Genomic DNA, 16,596 nt, shown 5'->3' with positions numbered 1-16,596 from the left:
TATAATAATAGTAAATTCTTGTTCTTGAAAAAACTGTATACTGCAACAACAGAGCAACTACCACATGAAATTCAACTTCTTATCCTTTCATCCCACTCTGTTTGTGGTCTAGCCTTATTGAGACTCCTTGTCTTGTCAGCCCCAAGTCCATTTCTCCCCTTCTTTTGCTAGAAACAGCATTCTGGGACTTTCCAGTGGGGAGCCACTGCTCACCTCCTGGAGTGGAATCAGTAATCTCGAATCTTTGCCAAGCCATTGCTTTCTATTCCCTTAGCTGCCAAAATGGTTCAGAGGTGAACATATGACCTTAACAGATACAAACCAAAATCAATGCCGAAAAGAGGCTAATTTTAATGAGACTACTAAAATGACCAAAACCACAGACATATAATGCAGCTAAAATTCCTAAAAAGAACACTGTAATAAAAAGAATTCTCATTTCATGTGGCTGTGAAATAGTCATTAGTCAACTCTTTCGTTGAAATATACAACAGAACAGCAACAAAAATACAATATTCAAAAAATTCCCATTTCTAAGATTTAAAACTTCCTACTTGTCTCCAAGAGTAAGAATGTTGAATCCATATAAACCACAGCCTGTTAAAATAGGTAAGTACAGTAAGAGGAAATACAGGTTACCAGGCATATACATTAATCACATCTCCTCTGACAAAAATTTTTAAAAAATCAGTTCAAAAATAAAGGTTCCTATGCATAGTATTTTATGAGGCACCTAAAATGCCTCATTAAAAAAAAAAAAAACTTGCATACATTTAAATTTTTAAGTAATTAAGTAATTTTGATCAATTAATATCTTATTTTCAACACTAAGAAAACTACAGAATATATTAATAAATTATAGGGAAACAAAGTTCAATTCAAAATGAGAAAATAAAACTTAAACCATCAGAACTTCCTAAGAGTAAAATGGGCTACCTTATAACATAGAGACCTCCCCTTCCCATAAACTAAACTAAAACCAAAAACTGCAAGTCTCTGAAAATATGACATCCTTGAAGAATTTGACGGATGTGCCAGCTGTTTTTTTTCTTCTTGAAAGCATACAGTTGAACACATATAATAATCTGTTGCATTTTTCTCTAGCATTGCACAACTTTCCTGGCCTACAATGCACATACTGCATCTATTACCATACTTAAGCATCTGACAGCATTGTTTTAAGAATCCACAATATTCATCTCTAACTAAACTCACATATAAACATTTTAATCTTCAAATGCCCATGAATTTCAGCAGTTAAGTATTATATATATTTTTTCCACAAAGTCTCAATACATTTCCTGAACTTTCAGCTTTCAGTTTCCTGTTCGTCAATGGCTACAAATCCAGAGGCAATATATAAACACACCCCAGCCGTGGTATTTCCACTTTTGACAACAGTGGATGAACTTAATATGACCAAACATAATTAGAGCGTATATAAATGGTACATGACAGTTCACATAGCAATAACAGGAATTTAATGATTTATAAAAATGGAAATATAAATCATATTACTGATATAAGAATGAAAGTTCCAACATCAACCGTCTCTTTCTTTCTCAATGTATAAGAATTGCAGGGCTTCTACCTAAAGAATCCTCCGAATATAAAACAAGTTGCAGATTATAAGACAGAGGAAAAAAAAAAAAAATCCCTTCTCCCTTCAAAAAAATGAAGATGGGAAAAAAGAAACCAAACCATGGGAAACAGAAGTAAGCGATCTGATACAAAGCTTTGAGGACATGGAAAAAAAAATTTTGTATACACTTGGATTATATAATTCAACTTCACAGTATTTGAAAATAATGAAGAAAAATTAGTATTTTAGTAAAAATGAATCTAGTCCAGAAGCCTACTTTCTTTGAAAGAATATAGCAGGATAAGCAAAGGTCCGGGGCATCTTTATGTAACCCATGCCTGTTTCTTTCTGTAATCATGGGGAAGAATATAGAACATTATTACCAGGTACAAAATGATTTCATGATAAAATTACACTTAAAGTGACACAAAAGTCTTTGTACACCATGCAAATTTTCCAAATGCAGGAAGACCATCTTGCCAAAGTTAAAACAATACATTTCAAGGGGGAAAAAAAACCCAAGTGTGATAATGATTTATTTGCTGGCTAGGAAGAGACATTATTTACATATGAGAAGAAAAATTTCTCTGTAAAAAGGGGGTATTTATTGAGCATCTAGAGTGAAACTAAGCTTAGGGCTTTACAGATCTTCCACCACACTGCATCTCCATAGGAAAACAGTGTACAAGAAAACAGTGTTTAAACAAGTTTCTCACCATGATGTGTGGCATATACTAAAATCTTAGAGGCTAGAAAAGATGTAAACTTAAGAGACTACTGTACTAGAAGTATTGGGTTGGAGGCCGGGAGGTCAAAGTACAACAGCTCCCAACCCTTCATGCTAATCTTACCAGCATATCAATCTGTAAAATGATAGAAACAAAAAGCCCACTTCTTTTTGAAAATGCTATTTATGATTACAACACTATTGTATTTATAATTTAAATCTCTAAAAATGAAAGAAAGAAACCCTTTTCTTAAGGCAGATTTTGAAGCCTTGGTTTCAAATATTACTTTAAGAATAGTAACGCTCATCCAAGAAAGGTAATCATGGACTTCTTGTTAAGAAGTGTGAATTACTATCACATTTTTCCCAGTGGTAAAATTATTTTTTATCTTGGTTTTTAATAGCAATTAGTAGAAAAATTATCAGTAGTACTACTATAATTTCCATCCACGTGGCTGAGAATCACACTAGGCACGACAATAAAAAAAAAACAAAAAACAAAAAAACAACAACAGCCCTAGTTTAGCTCTAAAAGGTACAGGCCTGCTCAGTAATTAGCTCAGTAATTGAACATGTGATTTAACTTCCTCTGAACCTCAATGTCCTCATCTGAAAGGCAAGATGGCTGGACTAGAGGTTATTTCCCTCCCTTCCTCTCTGTCTCCCTGGCTCTTTCTACTTTAAGGCTCTAGCGATTTAGGATCCAGCCTGGGGTTTCTGAGAACGGAGACAAAAACCTGCAGAAAAGGAATAAGGATAATGTAAACAACTGGAATATGGAGAGAAAAAAGTCCAAAATTCATGTTTATAAAAAGAAGTGGACAAACGGTTCATGATAGAAGTTCATGAGCTTTACTGTCAAAATTAGTTTGAATATAAGTTTCAGTTATACTGCAATCAGGAAAGAAAGAGAGAAATGCCAGAGATAACAGACTTAGAAACATTATCTATAACACGCAAGAATGCCTCACAAATAACCCAAGACATCCTCCCCACGTTCCCTCAGTACATACAGAAAGGACCTCATAATACCTGGCCTGATCATTCATAATTCTGCCCCAACTAATCACCAACTATTTTCCCACAGATTATTCCCCTCAGTCAATTTCACTTCATCATTTCAAACAAACCTAGACTATCTCCCCTTCATTATCACTCAATGCTTTCTGAAATGTATTTTCTCTTCTCTCAACTTACACTAATAATTTATCATGCTTTAACCATATCTGAAGCACCATTCTTAGTATTTGACACGTATCAGCTCACTTAATTCTCTCAACAATCCTAGGAGGGAGGTCATGTAACTTGCTTAAGGTTACACAGCAGCAGAGCTAGGATTCCAACACGGCTCCAAGGAGACTGTCCTCTGAACTTGCTAACTAGTCCTTCAAAGCTCAGATCAAGTTCTGTTACCTTTCTGAAGTTCTCAGCTGCTTAACAATTATTCTTGTCTCTTTGAGTCCTTAAGTAAACCACTCATTTACCACTTACCATTGAACCTAGGTTGTTATTTATCTTTTGTGCACATATTCTAAGAACAGGCTTTTTTCTCACTTATTCTGCAACAACACTACTTAGAACCTAAGAGAAGCTAGGATCTGAAATATAAAAGTGCTTATTAATGTACTATAAATGACATGTCATCAACATATCGGAGATATATACCAGACTCTGGGCTGAGTGCCTTTATATGTACAGTCTCATTTAATCCTCACAACTGCCCCTCAGTACTGCAAATGAGGAAATGAGGCTCAGAGAAGCTATATATGTTATTCAATATCACAGTGTAGTGATAGTCTTACTTAAGAGTCTGTACCACACTTTTCATCTGTAGTGCACCACAGAACAACCTTGAAGAATCAGTCCTAACCACAATGAAGTTCAACTTGCACTTACTCTGCAGCATGACTCTGAACAATAAGGATTCAGGACCAGAGGTGCAGCTATTGCCCCCAAGAAATTTGTAGTTCAGCAGGACTTCAGGACCAAACTGTCCTATCACTGGCAGAGTCACCATCACCAACTTAAAAATGTTAACTTATATTTTAAATCAAAATATCAGAATAGGGGTGCCTGTGTGGCTCAGTGGGTTAAAGTCTGCCTTCAGCTCGGGTCACGATCCCAGAGTCCTGGGATCAAGTCCCGCATCAGGCTCTCTGCTCAGGAAGGAGCCTGCTTCCCTCTCTCTCTGCCTGCCTCTCTGCCTATTTGTGATCTGTCTCTTTGACAAATAAGTAAATAAAATCTTTTTTTAAAAAATCAGAATAATCCTGGGAAACTCTCTTCCACACCACTCACACTCCCTTCAGGCTCCCTCACTTCCTTTATGCTCAGACTCCTCTCTCTAGGCTTTTGTATTGTAGAGTAGAAGGGTCCCGTTAATCCTAACAACCATTAGGATATCTAAATTTAATTTAGTGATATCTCAGACTCAAGGGCCCTGCCAGCCACTGTACTCCAGGGTATTTGAGCTGATCCTGAAGTCTTAAATAGAACCTTAGCTTAAATACAGTGAACACATAGGCCTTAATACTGATGTGTTTGCCTATAGAAGGCTGACTGAAACCTTCTCTGGAAGGGAAGAAAATGTCTTAGTTTACTTTAGGAACATAGCTTCCTTTTAATGTATATGAAGTTCATTATAGATTAGGAACAATTTCCTGCTTTAACATCTTAACCAAATCAAGATTATTATACTGAAAATGAAAAGGACAAAAAGATTAAAAGAGTCATTATAAAGTCAGAAACAAACTGTTTTAGTGACTCAATGAACTTAGGAAGTAAGGGTAAAAATAACCAACAAGAATAATGAAGTTACTAACAGCTGAAGAGGAAAACTGGGAAGAGCTTTTCAGCTGGGGGTAAGGGGAGGGGTGTTCGTGTGCAGCTGCTACAGGGATGGTATTTAAACATATTTAGTTTCAAGACATAGGTAAAAATTTGGGCCTCAAGTTTAGACAAAAGATAGAGATTTGCGGTCTAGAAAGCGGAGCAATGATTAACTTTATAGAGAAACAAAAGGTTACGGAAAAAAAACATTTAAAACAATAGCAACCCTCAGATAATACAATTTGAAGATAACCTAACCTTTCAGATGAATAATACTTATCATACAGATATGGAATATTTGCACTGCTTTGTTCTAAATGAAAAACTAAAAAAAGGGGCGCCTGGGTGGCTCAGTGGGTTAAAGCCTCTGCCTTCAGCTCAGGTCATGATCCTAGGGTCTTGGGATCGAGCCCCGCATTGGGCTCTCTGCTCAGCGGGGAGACTGCTTCCTCCTCTCTCTGCCTGCCTCTCTGCCTACCTGTGATCTCTGTCTTTCAAATAAATAAATAAAATCTTAAAAAAAAAAAAAGCTAAAAAAATTAATTTTTTTCTTAGCCTATGAATTAACAGAAAAAACCTAACAATTAAAATAGTTTCATAATTAGAGTTTGTCCAAAGTCAAGTCTCTGAACTAAAACATGCTGCTTCTGAAGTTTCTCTATTTGTAACAGAACTTTTGGAAAAAAACAGAAAAATCTGATGCACCAATACTACTACTATTTTACAATAGTGGTGAGAACTTAAAAGTACCTGAACGAAAATGCGGATATTTAATAAATCTGGAAAATAGGTATATGGAAGTTCATAATACTATTCTCCCCAGTCTGTGTAGTTTAAAACTTCCATAGTAAAAAAAAAGTCTTTAAAAAGCCTACCTACAGATATTTTAAAAATTCTTTTCAATTAAAAAAACTTTTTTGGGGTACCTGGTTGGCTCAGTGAGTTAAAGCCTCTGCTTTTGGCTCAGGTCATGATCCCAGGGTCCTGGGATGGAGCCCCATATCGGGCTCTCTGCTCAGCAGGAAGCCTGCCTCCTCCACTCTCTCTCTCTCTGCCTGCTGCTCTGCCTACTTGTGATCTCTGTCTGTCAAATAAATAAATAAAATCTTAAAAAAAAAAACCACAAAACTTTTTTTGAGAAAGCGTGAACACAAGTGGGGGAGGGGTGGGGAGGGGGAGAAAAAGACTCCCAAGAAGGCTCCACCCCTAGCAATAGCCCAAGGTGGGGCTCCATCTCATCACCCTGTGATCATGATCTGAGCCAAAAATCAAGGCCAACTGAGCCACCGAGGCACTCCAAATATCTTAAAAATTCTATCTGTTGTTAAGGCTTGACAACTCAAAACAAAATTCTAACAGACAAAAACTTTTCAAATAATGTTTTATTGATTCTCAATAGACTAATGAAATTTAATGTGTATGAAAGGGGAAAAGATCCTGTGTCATTTTAGAGGACTATAAATATGTTCATTAAAAGGAAAAAAATCCATTTACCCATGTTGGTTGACGCTGGAGAGTTATTTTTCTCTTCAAAGAACTTTTCATTTTTGTTAAAGAAAATATATAGTCCATATAAAGGTACAGTTTTAGTTAGGAAAGGGAAAATAAACATTTATCCCCAGTATCAATGATTAATTCATTGGACATGCTGGTTAGCTGTCATATTATCTCAAACATCTTCCACTCTAGTAAATAATCAAATAAACAACTTTTTACATAGATGCAAAAAAAATTTTAAAAAGGACCAATATCCATAAATTAGAAACAAATATTTAAAATTATATAAACTAATGAGGCGGGAAAGTTGAATGTTTTTAACAATGGTCATAGTTTAAGCTAGGATTTAAATGGATGAAATTTAAGTCGTATCACTCTACTGAGACTATGACAGTACCGCAACTAGCAGAGAACAAATTGACCGCTTAGATTTACCACTTACTGATAAGCAAGAATAGTATATATGTTTTACAAGCGCGTATCTTTCCTCTCTATGATAAACAGCACCACCCAAAAATGATAACTAGATTTGTTTGCCTTCTCTTCATCTGTAAGTTCCAAGAAATAAAAACTATACATGTCTGTGCAAAACCTAGCACACTGTAGGGGTACAACTCTTTTAACAGGAGTAATACCTTCAATTCCTAGAAAGTATTGCTAGCTATCAGTCTCACTTCCTAGGTGATGTGCATAGGATAACAAAATCAAGCAGGGTTTCCTTGCTGGCAGTTCTGCCTTGAATCATTTTCAGAATCTTATTTCTTCTAATGAAACAGGTCATTAGGAAACTTTAGAGAGAAGCGGCATATGTACATCTATGTGAAGACCAAAAAAGGCTGACAGAGATTCTCCTTTTCCCCATCACTACTGAAAGCACTGAGGAAGTCTGAATTGAGGTATTTCACTTTTTGCAGGTAACAAGATCATTGTCCTCTTCAACAAATTGTTGTAGCTTTCTTCCTAATTAAAGTAAAAATTACATACCGTAAAGTGCCCAGATCTTAAGTAGTCAGCTCAATAAGTTTGATCAAGCGCATACACCAACAACGGTGAATCTCGATGTTCTTGTATTAGGCCTTGCAACTTCTCTGTAAGTTAAAAATTATATGAAAATAAGAAGTTACCCAACAAGTATACACTGAATTAGCATTACCCAAGTCAAGTTACAGAATACTTCTATCTCCCCAGAAAGCTCCCTTTTGCCCCTTTCCAGTCAACCACAACCCTTACCCAGAAGCCACTGTCCTGATTTCTATCACCACACCTAAAGTTTTGCCTGTTCTTATATTTCTCATAAATGGCATCATTTGGTACATACTTGTGCCTGGCTTCTTTTGCTCTGAATATATTTCTGAGATTCATTTATGTTGTGTGAATCAGTAGTCCGTTCCTGTTATGAAAAAAGCTGCATGAACATTTTACATCAATCTTTTTGCAAACCATGTACTTTACTCCCCTTAATGCAATAAGATTTCACTTAAAAAAGGGAGGGTTCCCACATATAAATAAACCCATAAAGTCATATAGTATAGAAAGATGGACTGATTGCCCATAAACATATCGCAAAAATATACAGTTATATAAAATACAAAAAATATAGGTGTTTTATCTATGTGAGTGTGTGTATAAATGAAGAGATTCTGAGGAGTCCACCTGGAACCAACAAAGATATTTTTTAAAAACTTAAAAGTTCATAGTGAAAATAAATCTAAGATGGGAAAGCTGTCTGTTTAATTTTTCTTAGTAAGCATTATGTTTTAACCCAAGAATGATTCAAAAGAGAAACAGACTTCTTTCCATCTAAGTTGCCCTGTTCTGCTTCAATGAAAATAGCTCCTTCTCATAACAAATCTCCCCAAACTAGAACTTCAAAACATTAAATGTTACCTCCACTACATAATAATTTTTTATGCAAGGTGTAAAATCCAAAATATGTGTTAAAATTACAAGTTTTATCTTATTGTCTTGCTTTTTAAAAAAGTTAAACAGGGAAATAATCCATCGGCTACTACGCAACATAGGTAAAGACCATTCCATCTTCATAGAGAATATATTCTGAAAAGGACTCAATCTCTAGAATGTTTTCTCCATCCCAAAAAGTAATTTACTACAGCATTAAGTCTATGACAAACACATCTTGACTTTGAAATTCCACTGCGTAATTTTCAGCTGAAAGCAGAGGAGGTTCTTTAATTTCCAGAGATAGTAACATTAAGGAACATACATACAAATCTGATTTTTGAAAAGATCGGTTTGAAATTTGCAACCCTGCTTTTGATAATTAGATGATCATTTTTAGGGACTAGAAGTGGATCCTCATTTAACATCACTTATAAATTGCCAAGATGGAGGCAGAATGCTACAAGTGGTTCTAGAAATTTACCACTGCCTGCTTTAGGAAGGGTTTGCTACTATAAAAGGATGAAACCACCCTATTTTAAAGGTGTTTGACTTTGGTTCATCTTTTTTTTTTTTTAAAGATTTTATTTATTTGACAGGGAGAGATCACAAGTAGATAGAGAGGCAGGCAGAGAGAGAGAGAGAGAGAGAGAGGGAAGCAGGCTCCCTGCTGAGCAGAGAGCCCGACGCGGGACTCGATCCCAGGACCCCGAGATCATGACCTGAGCCAAAGGCAGTGGCCCAACTCACTGAGCCACCCAGGCGCCCCTTTTGTTCATCTTTTATTCCTCCTCCCCAAAAATGAGCAACTTCAAGGACACACAATTCTAATGTACTACGTTTTTAATCTTAAAAAACATTCTTAGCATTTGGATGTTCCTTAACTTTCGCAGATGTGTAATTATTCACTTAACCCATTATTCACTCTGAAAATACATCATTTTCACTTTTCTAATAATTGTACCATTTTCTAAAACTAGGAAAACAGTTTCGATTAACTGTTACAAAAACAACAGCAGCTCTAAACAGCTACAACCTCCAACTTTCATTATCTTTTTCCTGTTTTAAAGAATTACAATCTTATTCTTATTTTTTTTTATTTTTTTATAAACATATAATGTATTTTTATCCCCAGGGGTACAGGTCTGTGAATCGCCAGGTTTACACACTTCACAGCACTCACCATAGCACATACCCTCCCCAGTGTCCATAACCCCACTCCCCCTCTCCCAACCCCCTCTCCCCCCAGCAACCCTCAGTTTGTTTTGTGAGATTAAGAATCTCTTATGGTTTGTCTCCCTCCCAATCCCATCTTGTTTCATTTATTCTTCTCCTACCCCCCTAACCCCCCATGTTGCATCTCCACTTCCTCATATCAGGGCAATCATGATAGTTGTCTTTCTCCGACTGACTTATTTCACTAAGCATGATACTCTCTAGTTCCATCCACGTTGTCGCAAATGTTAAGATTTCATTTCTTTTGATGGCTGCATAGTATTCCACTGTGTATATATACCACATCTTCTTTATCCATTCATCTGTTGATGGACATCTAGGTTCTTTCCATATTTTGGCTATTGTGGACATTGCTGCTATAAACATTCGGGTGCACGTGCCCCTTCGGATCACTACATTTGTATCTTTAGGGTAAATACCCAGTAGTGCAATTGCTGGGTCATAGGGTAGCTCTATTTTCAACATTTTGAGGAACCTCCAAGCTGTTTTCCAGAGTGGCTGCACCAGCTTGCATTCCCACCAACAGTGTAGGAGGGTTCAATCTTATTCTTAAAGTGTTTTTCTTCCAGACCAAGAGTAGAAAACAGATACAGCAAATGTGTAGACCCCATACTCCCTCTGGTGGTCCTTTACTCTCATTAACTAGCCATTTTCCAAAAGATTGGAAGTAAATACTAAATTAAGCATAAAATGAACTTGCTCCATTTAACGATTATATATAACCTTAAATTTTACGTTTCAACCGAGTACAGGCCAATTCTTTTCATAAAAAAACATGAGATATAATTATTTTGAGTACTTGAATTTTAATGTTTCAAATACTGCTAAAATATCCTTAGTAACCTGTTACACAGATTAGTTACAAGGGTGCATAAGGACCTACTATAATTAATTTTCAGCTGTCTCTTCCGACAGAAGAGTCTTTTACCTGGTATGTATCTTTTTCATAAATTAAGTCACACTTAAGTGGTTATTGTTTTTATTTTTTTTAAGATTTTATTTATTTGACAGAGAGAGAGATCACAAGCAGGCAGAGAGGCAGGCAGAGAGAGGGGGGGGGAAGCAGGCTCCCCGCTGAGCAGAGAGGCTGATGCTGGGCTCAATCCCAGGACCCTGAGACCACGACATGAGCTGAAAGCAGAGGCCTAACCCACTGAGCCACCCAGGCGTCCCTGGTTACTGTTTTTAAATCAATAGTTACTTTCATACTAACAACCACTTAATCTCCTATGTGTGTAGATTTCATTTTCTTTTACGCTTTGGGGATGTATTATCAGAAGTTAAAAATGCCCTGTAGATTGTTCCTCTCTCCTTGGCCATCTTGGCGACTGCTCTTGGTTGGGGGCTGTCCTGCATCTAAAGCAAGAAGATGGTGGCTGCACAGAAGCAAAAGTCACTAGAGTCGATTATCTCTGAGCTCCAACTCAATGTGAGTGGACATTACATGATGGGGTACAAGCAGACAAAATGATCAGAGATGGCCAAGCAAAACTGGTCATCCTAGCCAACAACTGCCTGCCTTGAGGAACTCTGAAATACAGTACTACATCACGTTGGCCAAAACATGTTCATTACTAAAGTGGCAGTAATACTGAATTGGACACAGCATGTGGAAAATACCAGAGTATGCAACCTGGTTATCAATGATCCAGGCGATTCTGATATCATTAAGCGCATGCCAGAAAAGACTGGTAAAAAGTAAATCATGCAAAATTTTTCTTTAATAGGGTGCCTGTGTGGCTCAGTGGGTTAGGCCTCTGCCTTCGGCTCAGGTCATGATCTCAGGGTCCTGGGATCGAGCCCCACATCTGGCTCTCTGCTCAGCGGGGAGCCTGCTTCCTCCTCTCTCTCTGCTTGCCTCTCTGTCTACTTGTGATCACTCTGTCAAATAAAATCTTAAAAAAATTTTTTTTTTCTTTAATAAAACTGGCCAGAGATCGTTTGAAAAAACAAAATGCACTGTAGAAAATTCAGAAATGTATAATAAAATAAAATCTAATTTATTAATCAGCTAGGTTAAAAAGTTTAAATAGTTTCTGGGTGCCTGTCTGGCTCTGCCGGTGGAGCATGTGACTCTTGACCTCCAGGTTGTGGGTTCAAGCACAACACCAGGTGTACAGATTTCTTAAATCTTTTTTTTTTTGTTTAAGATTTTATTTATTTATTTGGCAGACAGAGATCACAAGTAGGCAGAGAGGCAGGCAGGGGGGTGGGGGGAGCAGGCTCCCTGCTGAACACAGAGCCTCATGTGTGGCTCGATCCCAGGACCCTAGGATCATGACCTGAGCCAAAGGCAGAGGCTTTAACCCACTGAGCCACCCAGGTGCCCCAGATTACTTAAATCTTAAAAAAATAAATAAATAAAAGTTCAAATAGTTTCAGAATTATAAAATATACATATTTGATTGTTCAGTATTAAAAAATTACAGAATTTGGTGTGGCAAAATATGTACAATATAGATTTTTTTCTTTGGGTGCCTGGGTGGCTCAGCCAGTAAAGCATCTGCCTGCTGCTCAGGTTAATGATAACAGGGTCCTGGGACCAAGTCCCAGTCGAGCTCCCTGCTCACAGGGAGCCTGCTTCTCCCTCTGCCTCTCTCATTAATAAATAATAACATCTTTAAAAAAAAATGTACAGATTTTTTTCTTTAGGAATTGTGAAAAATTACAGTAAGGGCCTGTATAGAAATATTCTGGCATAACATGCATGTAACTGTCAAATAAAGCCACATTCATGTCTAACAGGGTCATCTGATTTATTCTTCAAATTAGCTATTTTAATAAATGTCCTTGTTTTTTGTGGTTCTATTCATTCAAAAATATTTACCCACTCCCAAATTCAAAATTCAAAAGGAACCACACCTGAGGATAAATGACTTAAATACACTCACAATGTTTACCATATAGATGTGAGACTTCAACTTATGCTTAATTTTGAAACTGAAATGTGGTTGATAATTTTATGATATGGTCTACCACAAGTTAAAGTGGACAAAAAACCCAGTAAAATATGAAAAAACTGAATTTGAAAATGGGTTTTCAATTAAAAGGTACTTTTATAAAGTTCCTAAATTATGCTTTTATATAAATAAAACTATGAAATATAAGTTTTTCATATGTGGTATATTTAAATATCACCATAGGATACAGATTATAATACTTATTATACATAGTAAATTACACACAGTAGTTAAAACTAGTATATTCCTATACACTTTAAAGAACAATCACCTAAATCATCCAAAACAATGAAGACCCCCAGACTTATAAGATTCCTTACAACTATTTATACAGAATAAAACCCACTCTACAGGACAACCTACCGTAAGCATCAAAAAGACAACTTAGCTTTAATAGCAATAATTTCTTCTACAGCTGCAGAAAGACAATGTTCTTTCTTCTCTAGACTGATTCATTCTAAGCTAAAAAACTTTTAGGAAACTAAATAACCCAAAGTATGTGTTCTCTTCCAATCCAAGAATAAACAGAAAATTGAAGTTTTAATTAGTTGCCTAATCCAGTATTTTATGTTTTTCATGTTGAACTGGTTAAAATTATGTTTTAAAAAAGAAATTCACCTAAACTACCATAACTAAAAAATTAAAGATTCAGAAAAATATTTGTTCTGTTAAATGTTGTAAAGACAAAGACCTCGTAACATTTAAGCCCGTTGTTTTAGTGACAGAAAACATTTCATAAAGACCATCTTTGATTTTGTTTTTAAAAATCCCAGTCACAACAAGCCTATTGGTTAAAGCATTCAGCTTTAAATGGTGTTACTAATTAGCTAGGTAAATAGTAAAATTACAATTCAGTAAAATACTAATAAAGTAGCATAATTAAATCAAAACTATAACTTTGTTCTTAAAGAGTTACATTTCTTTTAAATATAAATCATCCCCAGAAGATGATAAAGACACATCAGAAAAAAATCGAGCTAAATCAGGTGTTACAAATAAATTTAAATATGTAAAAACCACATTTTAAAAATTGTTATGTATTATTTTTAAATGTATTTTTTTCTGTAGATGCCTTACATTGGTCAGGGCCGTAACTGTAGATTAAGTGGAGGTCAGTTGGGAGAGAGACGAAGAGAAAATGGTTAAGTGAAAGTATGACAAATAAAGATTTCCCTAAAATAATAAAAAATCTTTCAAGTCTATCCTTGAATTTTGATTCAAACAGCAAGAGAGAAAGCTACTATAATTCTCTTAAGTAAAAACCCTCGGGTGTTGGGGGGGAGCGGGGGGAGACAGAATTCCATAGACTATTAAAAATACTTAACCGAAATATGCCTTAACTTTTCCCTTGCCCACAATCTAACAAAATGGTAAGACAATGAAAATAAACACTCCTGTCTATCCTCAGCGAGGTAAAGAAAGCTCCCATTCAACGCTAAGCCTTATTCCACTGGAAAACATCCTCCTGAAAAGTAAATCCAAAACTACGAGCTCAAACTACTTCATGCAGAATTTACTGAATGGCGGCCAAACGCTGTACACGCTGTCCTGAACCACAGATATCTAGAGTTCTGCATTCTCCATTTACTTTGTACCTTACTATGCTTTTGCCACCACTGCAGAAACCGAACTGTTAAGTAAGACTACAATGTTCCTCCAAGCTCGTCCTACACGCTGACCCCATCAAATGGTTGGGTTTGTTTTTAATCAATACTGGGTTTGGCTTCTATACGATCGCCAGCACAGCTTTTCAGACATCAGTGGAAGCAGTTCTAACGTTCTAGGAGTGAACCGAATGAGGAGCCCTAGAACAAGTTTTAACTGGCTTTCACCTGGCAAGAGAATAATCACCTGTTAGAACGGCGCTGCACTGGCACCCTCCAAGAGCGGCCGCGAACCGGGATGCTGTATCCCAGCCACTTGTCCCATGGCGGCAGGTGAAAACGGAGAACACGCATCCACACCCACCGCCCGGGGAGCGCAAACCGAAAGCGAGGAGCGCAGCCGCGGGACACTCCGTTATCCTCGCCCGCCACGGGCCCCGCCAGGTGTGCGCGGCTCCATCGCGCCCGCGGCGTCCCGGCGCACCGCTCACCCCGGCTCGACTTCGCCCGCCGCCCGGGCCCCAGAAGGCGAAGTTTCTCTCCCGCCCGCGGCGGCTGCTGCTCACGCGCCGCCCGGCTCTCGGCGGGTCCCGCAGCCTGCTCCGGGCGGTCGCGGTCACAGGCGCCGAGCCTCGGGCGAGTCGGGGGCTGCCGACGGGAGCCGGAGCCGGGACCTGTCACCTCGGGCGGGAAACAAAAGCCGGGTGAGGACAAGCGGGCGCGACCGGCCTCGCCTCCGCGAGAGGGAGCGCGGCGGGGGCGGGGAGCTGCTCTCGCGGCCGCCGGACTCCGCGCCTCCGAGAGGGAGCACCGGGCCGGCGGGGCGCAGAGGGGCTCCGCAGTGGGGCTAGGGGCACCCAGCGCGCTCGCCTCGAGGCTTGCCCGGCACCGTTCGCCCCGAAGTGCAGCTCCGGGGGCTGGGAACCCGTGCGTGAGGGGGCGCCGCAGCGCGGCGGCCCCCGGACCGCGAAGAAGGGAATTCGGCTCCTGGGGCGCTGCGGCCGCCCGCCCCATCCCTACGGCCATGGCGCCGGTACCTGTCGCAGTGGTTGCTCCTCGGCCCGGTCTCTCTTTGCCTCACCCGCGCGCTGCTCGGCCCCCAGCCCGCCCGGCAGGCCGTCCGCGCGCTGGACGCCGCCGCCCGAGACTGGCAGCACCCGCGAACCGGCCCGAATCCCCCGGGCAGCGCCCGGCACGGTCCCGCCCCCGCCGGCCGCAGGACCCGCCTTCCATAGGGCCCTGGGGCTGTCAGTCCGCCCCCAAAAGGCGCGCGGGCTGTCGCTCCGCCTGTCCGGATTGGTGGCCGCGCGTCGTCCATGCAAATGAGGCCCCGCCCCCGTCCATTTGCACCTCCGCCTTAGTGTAAACTCCGCCCCTCCATAGCGGCCCACGTGTCTGGCCCTTGGCCTTTGTGGGGCCGGAGGGAAGGGATGGAGGAAACTGACCGACGCCCCCTCACACCATCTCTTACCTCCAGAGAAACTCATGCCTAAACAAGCTAGTTGACTTCACATCTGAATAGTATCTCTGAAAGCTCTGCCCTCCTCTCTGTTTACCCGGCCTACCCCTCGGAGGATGGAGAGAGGTAGGCCTGGCTGTTTGTGTCAGGTAAGGGGACCGGGTTAGCACCAGGAAGTCAAAGATGCCCAGTTGAGGCTGGGGAAATCCCACTTTGAGACCGAGTTTAGCATGCATTTCCGCATGGACACTGAGTGACTGTGAAGACAGTGCTTCGCCGTGGCTTTCAAGCGTGAGATACTAGGCGATTGAGATGGCAAAGGGCCTTAAAAAATGTTTGTGTTCTCTGATCGCCCCCTGTCGTATCCCACCCCTGTCATCAACAAAGGGTAGACCTGCTGAGCAAACTCTCCTTAAGGAGGGGCCAAGCTCCTCCAGCGCGAAGGCTGGAAGGGTGGCTCCCTCTGCGTAGTTCCCCATAGAGATTCAGAAGAGAGGCTTGAGTTGGCCCACCTGGCCTTTAGGGGATAACTAGGTCAATCCTCTCATTGTTAAGGAAACTGAAACCTAAAGTCCCATAGCTTTGGAGCTTAATAGTCACCTGTGGAAACCTGATGTCTCATAACCAGAAGCCACATCCCTTAGCTCCAAATCTGCTCTCTGCATTATGTCATGTTGGTCATTTAGGTATTTCTGAAGAGCCTCTTCAACAAATCACCATCGCTGCCTTCAGGAGATGGTGCCTGCCGAGAGGGCACCTAGAACCAACACTGAAACCTCCTTAAGGGCAAGGGGCCTGACTTA

At 39.8% G+C, this 16,596-nt stretch overlaps 1 protein-coding gene across 11 annotated transcripts in view; it reads right to left on the bottom strand.

Moving 5' to 3' along the window:
- Positions 1–15,496, bottom strand: part of FKBP5 (FKBP prolyl isomerase 5) — a 116,896-nt gene extending 101,400 nt beyond the window's left edge. For 4 of the 11 annotated variants that reach the window (XM_046006364.1, XM_046006363.1, XM_046006362.1 and 1 more), the window contains exons 1-3: positions 15,372–15,496; positions 7,954–8,025; positions 7,620–7,723 (exon numbers count right to left, since the gene is read on the bottom strand). The gene's annotated coding sequence lies outside the window, so the exon portion shown is untranslated. Of the gene's footprint in view, positions 1–7,619; positions 7,724–7,953; positions 8,041–14,581; positions 14,717–15,371 lie in introns of those variants that run through there. The other 7 variants (XM_046006366.1, XM_046006365.1, XM_046006359.1 and 4 more) reach the window with 5 other exon arrangements.
- Between the last annotated feature and the right edge of the window lie 1,100 nt (positions 15,497–16,596).

Source organism: Meles meles, chromosome 5, assembly GCF_922984935.1.
Source record: "Meles meles chromosome 5, mMelMel3.1 paternal haplotype, whole genome shotgun sequence".
NCBI classification, from domain to species: domain Eukaryota; kingdom Metazoa; phylum Chordata; class Mammalia; order Carnivora; family Mustelidae; genus Meles; species Meles meles.
The sequence above is the reverse complement of the archived record's forward strand: the minus strand, read 5'-3'. Positions and strand labels throughout refer to the sequence as shown.